The sequence below is a fragment of the Rhinopithecus roxellana genome, chromosome 7, assembly GCF_007565055.1.
Source record: "Rhinopithecus roxellana isolate Shanxi Qingling chromosome 7, ASM756505v1, whole genome shotgun sequence".
NCBI lineage: Eukaryota > Metazoa > Chordata > Mammalia > Primates > Cercopithecidae > Rhinopithecus > Rhinopithecus roxellana.
In genome coordinates this window covers 47,358,330-47,365,252 of record NC_044555.1, presented here as the reverse complement: position 1 = coordinate 47,365,252, position 6,923 = coordinate 47,358,330, and the positions used below count along the sequence as shown (strand labels likewise).

Sequence of the window (6,923 nt, the reverse complement as noted above, 5' to 3'; positions counted from 1 at the left end):
TTGAGGAAATGTCACATCACTGGATCCCTTACAGACATGCCCCAGCACCATCCTGGAGTGTGGCAGTTCCACGAGGTGGCTGGGCCCAGAAGAGCAGCATGATTCACAGTAGGTTGTCCCTCAGGGACTCTTATTCCTAGGGGAGGGGAGAGTGTACCACATCAAGAAAGTACCCTGTGGGACAAAAGAATCCAGAAAGCAGGCTTTGAGTTCCAGAACTTTCTGCTTGTGAAAAGTTTCTTTTGTAGACATTCCTCAGCATCAGCCAAAAGTCAGGCAGCCCCGGTGGGTGTTTAGACCCAGGAGGGCGATCACAATTACTGCAGTCTGGCTCTCAGGAAGTCCTTTCCCAGGTGAAGGGGGAGAACATCACATCAAAGATCACCCCATGGGACAAAAAAATCTGAACAGCATCCCTTGAGTTCCAGATTTTTCAACCAAAACAGTCTACCCAAATGAGAAGAGACCAGAAAAGTAATTCTGGCAATATGATAAAACCAGTTTCTATAACAACACCAAGAGATCACACTAGCTCTCCAGCAATGGATCCCAACCAAGGGAAAATAAAATCTGAATTGCCAAAGAATTCAGAAGGATGATTATTAAGCTACTCAATAAGGCACCAGAGAAAAGTGAAAAACAACTTAAAGAAATTTTTTAAAAATACAGGATATGGATAAAAAAGCCTCCAGAAAAACGGCTATCATAAAGACAAGATAATCACAACTTCTGGAAATGAAAGACACACTTAGAGAAATGCAAAATACACTGAAAATATTAAAAAATAGAATTAAACAAATAGAAGAAAGAACTTCACAGCTCAAATAAAAGGTGTCTGAATTAACCCAATCTATCAAAGCAAAGAAAAAAATTAAAAATGAATAAAACCTCCAAGAAATTTGGAATTATGTTAAATGATCAAACATAAGAACTACTGTTCTTACTGAGAAAGAAAAGAAATCTAAAAGTTTGGAAAACTTATTTCAGGGAATAATCAAGGAAAACATCCCTCGTCGTGCTAGAGATCTAGACATCCAAATATAAAAAGCCCAAAGAACACCTGGAAAATTTATTGCAAAAATATTATCACCTAGGAATATAGTCATCAGGTTATCTAAAGTCAAGATGAAGGAAAGAATATTAAGAGCGGTGAGACAAACGCATCAGGTAACCTATAAAAGAAAATAGGTCAGATTAACTACAGATTTGTCAGCAGAAACCCTAGAAGCCAGAAAGGATTGGGTCATATCTCTAGCTTTCTTAAACAAAGTAATTATCAGCCAAGAATTTTGTATCCAGCAAAACTAAGTTTCATAAGTGAAGATGGTATGGTTGGGCTCTGTGTCTCCACTCAAATCTCATGTTGAATTTTAATCCCCACATGTCAGGGGAGGGACCAGGTGGGAGGTTATTAAATCATGAAGGCAGATTTCCCCCATGCTGTTCTTGTGATAGTGGGTGAGTTCTCACAAGATCTGATGGTTTAAAAGTGTGGCACATCCCCGCCTCGTGCTCTCTCTCATTCTGTCATGTAATACACACGTTGCTTACCCTTTACCTTATGCCATGATTGTTAAGATTTCTGAGGCCTCCCCAGGCATGCAGAACTGTGAATCAATTAAAACTATTTTCTTTATAAATTACCCAGTCTCAAGTAGTTCATTATAGCAGTGTGAAAATTGACTGATACAGGAATTTTGTACCAGAAGAGTGGAGCACTGCTATAAAGATACATAAAAATGTGGAGGTGACTTGGTAACTGGGTAACAGGCAGAGGTTGAAACAGTTTGAAAAGCTCAGATGAATACAGGAAGATGTGGGAACGTTTGGAACTTCCTAGAGACGTGTTGAATGGTTGTGACCAAAATGCTGATAGTGATATAAACAATGAAATCCAGGCTGAGGTGGTCTCAGATAAAGATAGAAACTCACTGGAAATTTAAGCAAAGGTCACTCTTGTTATGAAAAAGACTGGTGGCATTGTGTCCCTTCCCCATATATCTGTGGAACTTCGAACTTGAAAGAGGTTATTTAGAGTATCTGGAGTAAAAAATTTCTAAGCAACAAAGCATCCAAAATATTGCCTGGCTGCTCCTAACAGTGTACAGTCATATGCATTCACAAAGAGATGGTCTGAAATAGGAACTTACCTTTAAAAGGAAAGTAGAGCGTAAAACTTTAAAAGTTTTCCAGGCTGACTTTGTGGTAGAAAAGAAAAACCCATTTTCTTTTTTTTTTTCTTTTTAAATTTTACTTTTATTTTATTATTTACCTTTAATTTTTAGTACACATACCTAGTTATAAAATCTTCCAAAAATTCCAAAATTATTCATTCACCTATCAAACACAAAAAAGAATCTTGGCCTTTTTTTAAAATTTCACTATCTAATAAACAACTTCCATTTTACATTGCTATTTCCAACTTTATTTTATTTATTAATTTTTTTGAAGTTTAGTTCTGTGTTGTTTTTAAAATTTTTATTTTTATATTTTTCCATAAGTTATTGGAGTACAGATGGTATTTGGTTACATGAGTAAGTTCTTTAGTGGTGATTTGTGAGATTTTTGTGCATCCATCACCCGAACAGTATACACTGCACCATATTTGTAGTCTTTTACCCCTCCGCCTCCCACTCTTCCCCCAAGTCCCCAGAGTCCATTGTATTATTCTTATGCCTTGCACCCTTATGGCTTAGCTCCCACTTATTAGTGAGAACATACAATATTTGGTTTCCCATTCCTGAGTTACTTCACTTAGAGTAATAGTCTCCAATCTCATCCATGTCACTGCAAATGCTGTTAATTCATTCCTTTTTATAGCTGAGTAGTATTCCATCATATATTTATATATGTGTATAGATACACATATGTATATGTATATCTATGTGTGTATATGTACACACACACACACACCCCATAGTTTCTTTTTTATTATTATTATACTTTAAGTTCTAGGGTACATGTGCATAACGTGCAGGTTTGTTACATATGTATACTTGTGCCATGTTGGTGTGCTGCACGCATCAACTCATCAGCACCCATCAACTCGTCATTTACATCAGGTATAACTCCCAATGCAATCCCTCCCCCGTCCCCGTGATAGGCCCCGGTGTAATTCCAGCCAGCTGCAGAAATTTGCATAAATAAAGAGAAGCTGAATGTTAACAGCCAAGACAATGGGGAAAATGTCTCCAGGGTCGGTCGTTCAAGGCAGACCCTCCCATCACAGGCCACAGACCTGGAGATCTAGGAGGAAGAAATGGGTTAGTGGGCCAGGCCTAGTGTCCAGCTTCTATGGGCAGCCTTGGGACATGGTACCCTGCATCCTAGCAGCTCCAGCTCCCACTGTGACTAAAAGGGGCCAAAATACAGCTAGGGCCATCACTTCAGGGCATGCAAGATCATGGGAATGAATTTCCCCCATGCTGTTCTTTTGATAGTGAGTTCTCACACCGTCTGATGGTTTTAAAGTGTGGCACTTCCCCATTTCCTTCTCTCTCCTGCCACCATGTAAGACATGCCTTGCTTCTGCTTCATCTTCTGCTGTAGTTGTAAGTTTCATAAGGATCCCATAGCCATGTGAAATTGTGAGTCAATTAAACCACTTTTCTTTATAAATTACCCTGTCTCCGGTAGCAGTGCGTAAACATACTAATACAGAAGAGAAAAAGTCTTTCTCAGACAAACAAATGCTTAGAGAATTTGCCACTACCAAGCCAGCACTACAAGAAATGCTAAACAAAGTTCTAAATCTTGAAACAAAACCTTGAAATACACCAAAACAGAACCTCCTTAAAGCATAAATCTCACAGGGCCTATAAACCATTACACAAGGAGAAAAAGATATTCAGGCAACAAGTAGCACGATAAATAGAATGGTACCTCACATCTCAATACTAATGTTAAATGTAAGTTGCCTAAATGCTTCACTTAGAAGATAAGGAATGGCATAATGCATAAAATTTCACCAACCAAGTATCTGCTCTCTTCAAGAATCTCACCTAACACATACGGCCTCACATAAACATAAGGTAAAGGGGTGGAAAGAGATATTCAATGCAAATGAAAACTAAAAGCAAGCAGGAGTAGCTATTCTTATATCAGACAAAATAGGCTTTAAAGCCTCAACAGTTTAAAAAGACAGAGAGACATTATATAATAATGAAAGAATTAGCCAACAGGAAAATATCACAATATATATGCACCTAACACTGGAGCTTCCAAATTTATAAAATAATTTTAAAAAGCAATAAAACAATTACTACTAGGCCTAAGAAATGAGACAGATGGCAACACAGTAATATTGGGAAACATACTCCACTGACAGCACTAGACAGGTCATCAAGACAGAAAGTCAAATAAGAAACAATTGACTTAAGCTATATCCTTAGAACAAATCAACTTAACCGATATTTACAGAACATTCTACCCAACAACTGCAGAATATATAATCTTTTTATCAGAACATGGAACATTTTCCAAGATACATCATAGGATAGGTAACAAAAAAGTCTCAATAAATTTAAGAGTATCAAAATTATATCAGTACTCTTGCTGACCACAGTGGGAAAAAATTGGAAGCCAATACAAAAAGGAATACTCAAAACTATACAAATATCCTTTTGACTTAGGATTGTCTTGGCAATGCGGGCTCTTTTTTGGTTCCATATGAACTTTAAAGCAGTTTTTTCCAATTCTGTGAAGAAACTCATTGGTAGCTTGATGGGGATGGCATTGAATCTATAAATAACCTTGGGGAGTATGGCCATTTTCACGATATTGATTCTTCCTATCCATGAGCATGGTATGTTCTTCCATTTGTTTGTGTCCTCTTTTATTTCACTGAGCAGTGGTTTGTAGTTCTCCTTGAAGAGGTCCTTTACATCCACACCAGTTAGAATGGCAATCATTAAGAAGTCAGGAAACAACAGGTGTTGGAGAGGATGTGGAGAAATAGGAACACTTTTACACTGTTGGTGGGATTGTAAACTAGTTCAACCATTATGGAAAACAGTATGGCAATTCCTCAAGGATCTAGAACTAGATGTACCATATGACCCAGCCATCCCACTACTGGGTATATACCCAAAGGATTATAAATTATTCTACTACAAAGACACATGTACACGTATGTTTATTGCGGCACTATTCACAATAGCAAAGACTTGGAATCAACCCAAATGTCCATCTGTGACAGACTGGATTAAGAAAATGTGGCACATATACACCATGGAATACTATGCAGCCATCAAAAAGGATGAGTTTGCGTCCTTTGTAGGGACATGGATGCAGCTGGAAACCATCATTCTTAGCAAACTATCACAAGAACAGAAAACCAAACACCGCATGTTCTCACTCATAGGTGGGAACTGAACAATGAGATCACTTGGACTCGGGAAGGGGAACATCACGCACTGGGGCCTATCATGGGGAGGGGGGAGGGGGGAGGAGGGAGGGATTGCATTGGGGAGTTATACATGATATAAATGATGAATTGATGGGTGCTGACGAGTTGATGGGTGCAGCACACCAACATGGCATAAGTATACATATGTAACAAACCTGCACGTTATGCACATGTACCCTAGAACTTAAAGTATAACAAAAAAAAAAAAAAACTATACAAATATGTGGAAATTAAATAATCTACTCCTGAATAATCTTTGGGTCAACAATAAAATCAAGATAGAAATTTAAAACTCCTTTGAATGGAATGATAATAGTGACACAACCTATCAAAATATCTGAGATACAGCAAACGTGGTGCTAAGAGGAAACTTCATAGCATTAAGCACCTACATCAAAAACTCTGAAAGAGCCTGGCTTGGCTGCAGGGTAGGCCATAGCAGGGAAAATGGCAGATAGAAAGGTGGGAGAGGAGAAGGCTGAAAAGTTGCAGTGAGCTGGAGCCATTGGAAGACCTGAAGAAGAAGTGAAAAAACCTGTGAAAACTAAGGCTGTTTATTCCAGTAATGGAGGGAAAAGTTCTGGTCACAGCACTGAGAAGCCGTCAGCTGAAAAAGAAGCTGCAGTCCTCCCAACAAAGCCTACAAAGATCAAGTTTAGATCTGCCACAGGTAGTCAGATGACAAAGAAAGCATCAGCCATATCCACCAAACTTGGACTAAGTAAGCCTAAAGAACCTGTTCCAACTCTTGCTTCAAAAATTCTTTTCGTAGCAGCAGGTTTTAATGAAGATGAAGGTAGTCAACCTGAGGCAATGCCTCCAGAAGCAAAGATGAGGATCAAAAATATTGGAAGAAATACATTAACATCAGCTGGACCAAACTCCTTCAATAAAAGAAGCATGTGTTTTCTGTTAACCAGAAGCTATGGGAGCAAAATAGAAAACCTCATCTTGGTGTAATGCTCATGACCATGACTATTAAATACTCTGTTTTGAAACTGCAGTGTGGGGTGGGTATAAAGTTAAATGAAACAGTTTCCTTTTTAAAGAATGGTATAAGACTATCTTTGGAGCTGCTTTTCTTTTTCTTTTTCATTTTTTAAAAGATTCAGTGACACACTAATAAATCAGAGTTTGAAATTAGTGATAATTTATGTTTTCTATAAGGATTTCAATAAATTTGCTAATATTGTAGTTTCATGTGATTAGTTTCCACAGGTTACAGATGACAACAAAATCAGAAATGATACCTTTTTAAGAATTGCATTTTTTAGACACAACTATTAGCACATTAAGAGAAAAGCCGAAAGTTACTGTTGATTTATAACTACAAGCAGTTACCCTCTTGACTACCTTATTACCTAAACTGTCTGGCTCCCAATAACAGCCATATAGAGACAGGGAGTATAGTACTGGGAGGAATAATGCTACTTAACTATTGACTGAAGTAAATTTAGATAAAATAAAGCTTTTTTTTCCTTATGGGTATTTGTTTTAAGTCATCATAAACTAGGGA

At 37.8% G+C, this 6,923-nt stretch overlaps 1 pseudogene; it reads left to right on the top strand.

Annotated features, from left to right (window-relative positions):
- The first annotated feature begins 5,854 nt into the window (after nucleotides 1–5,854).
- On the top strand, nucleotides 5,855–6,522 carry LOC104672405 (annotated as a pseudogene).
- Nucleotides 6,523–6,923: the final 401 nt, after the last annotated feature.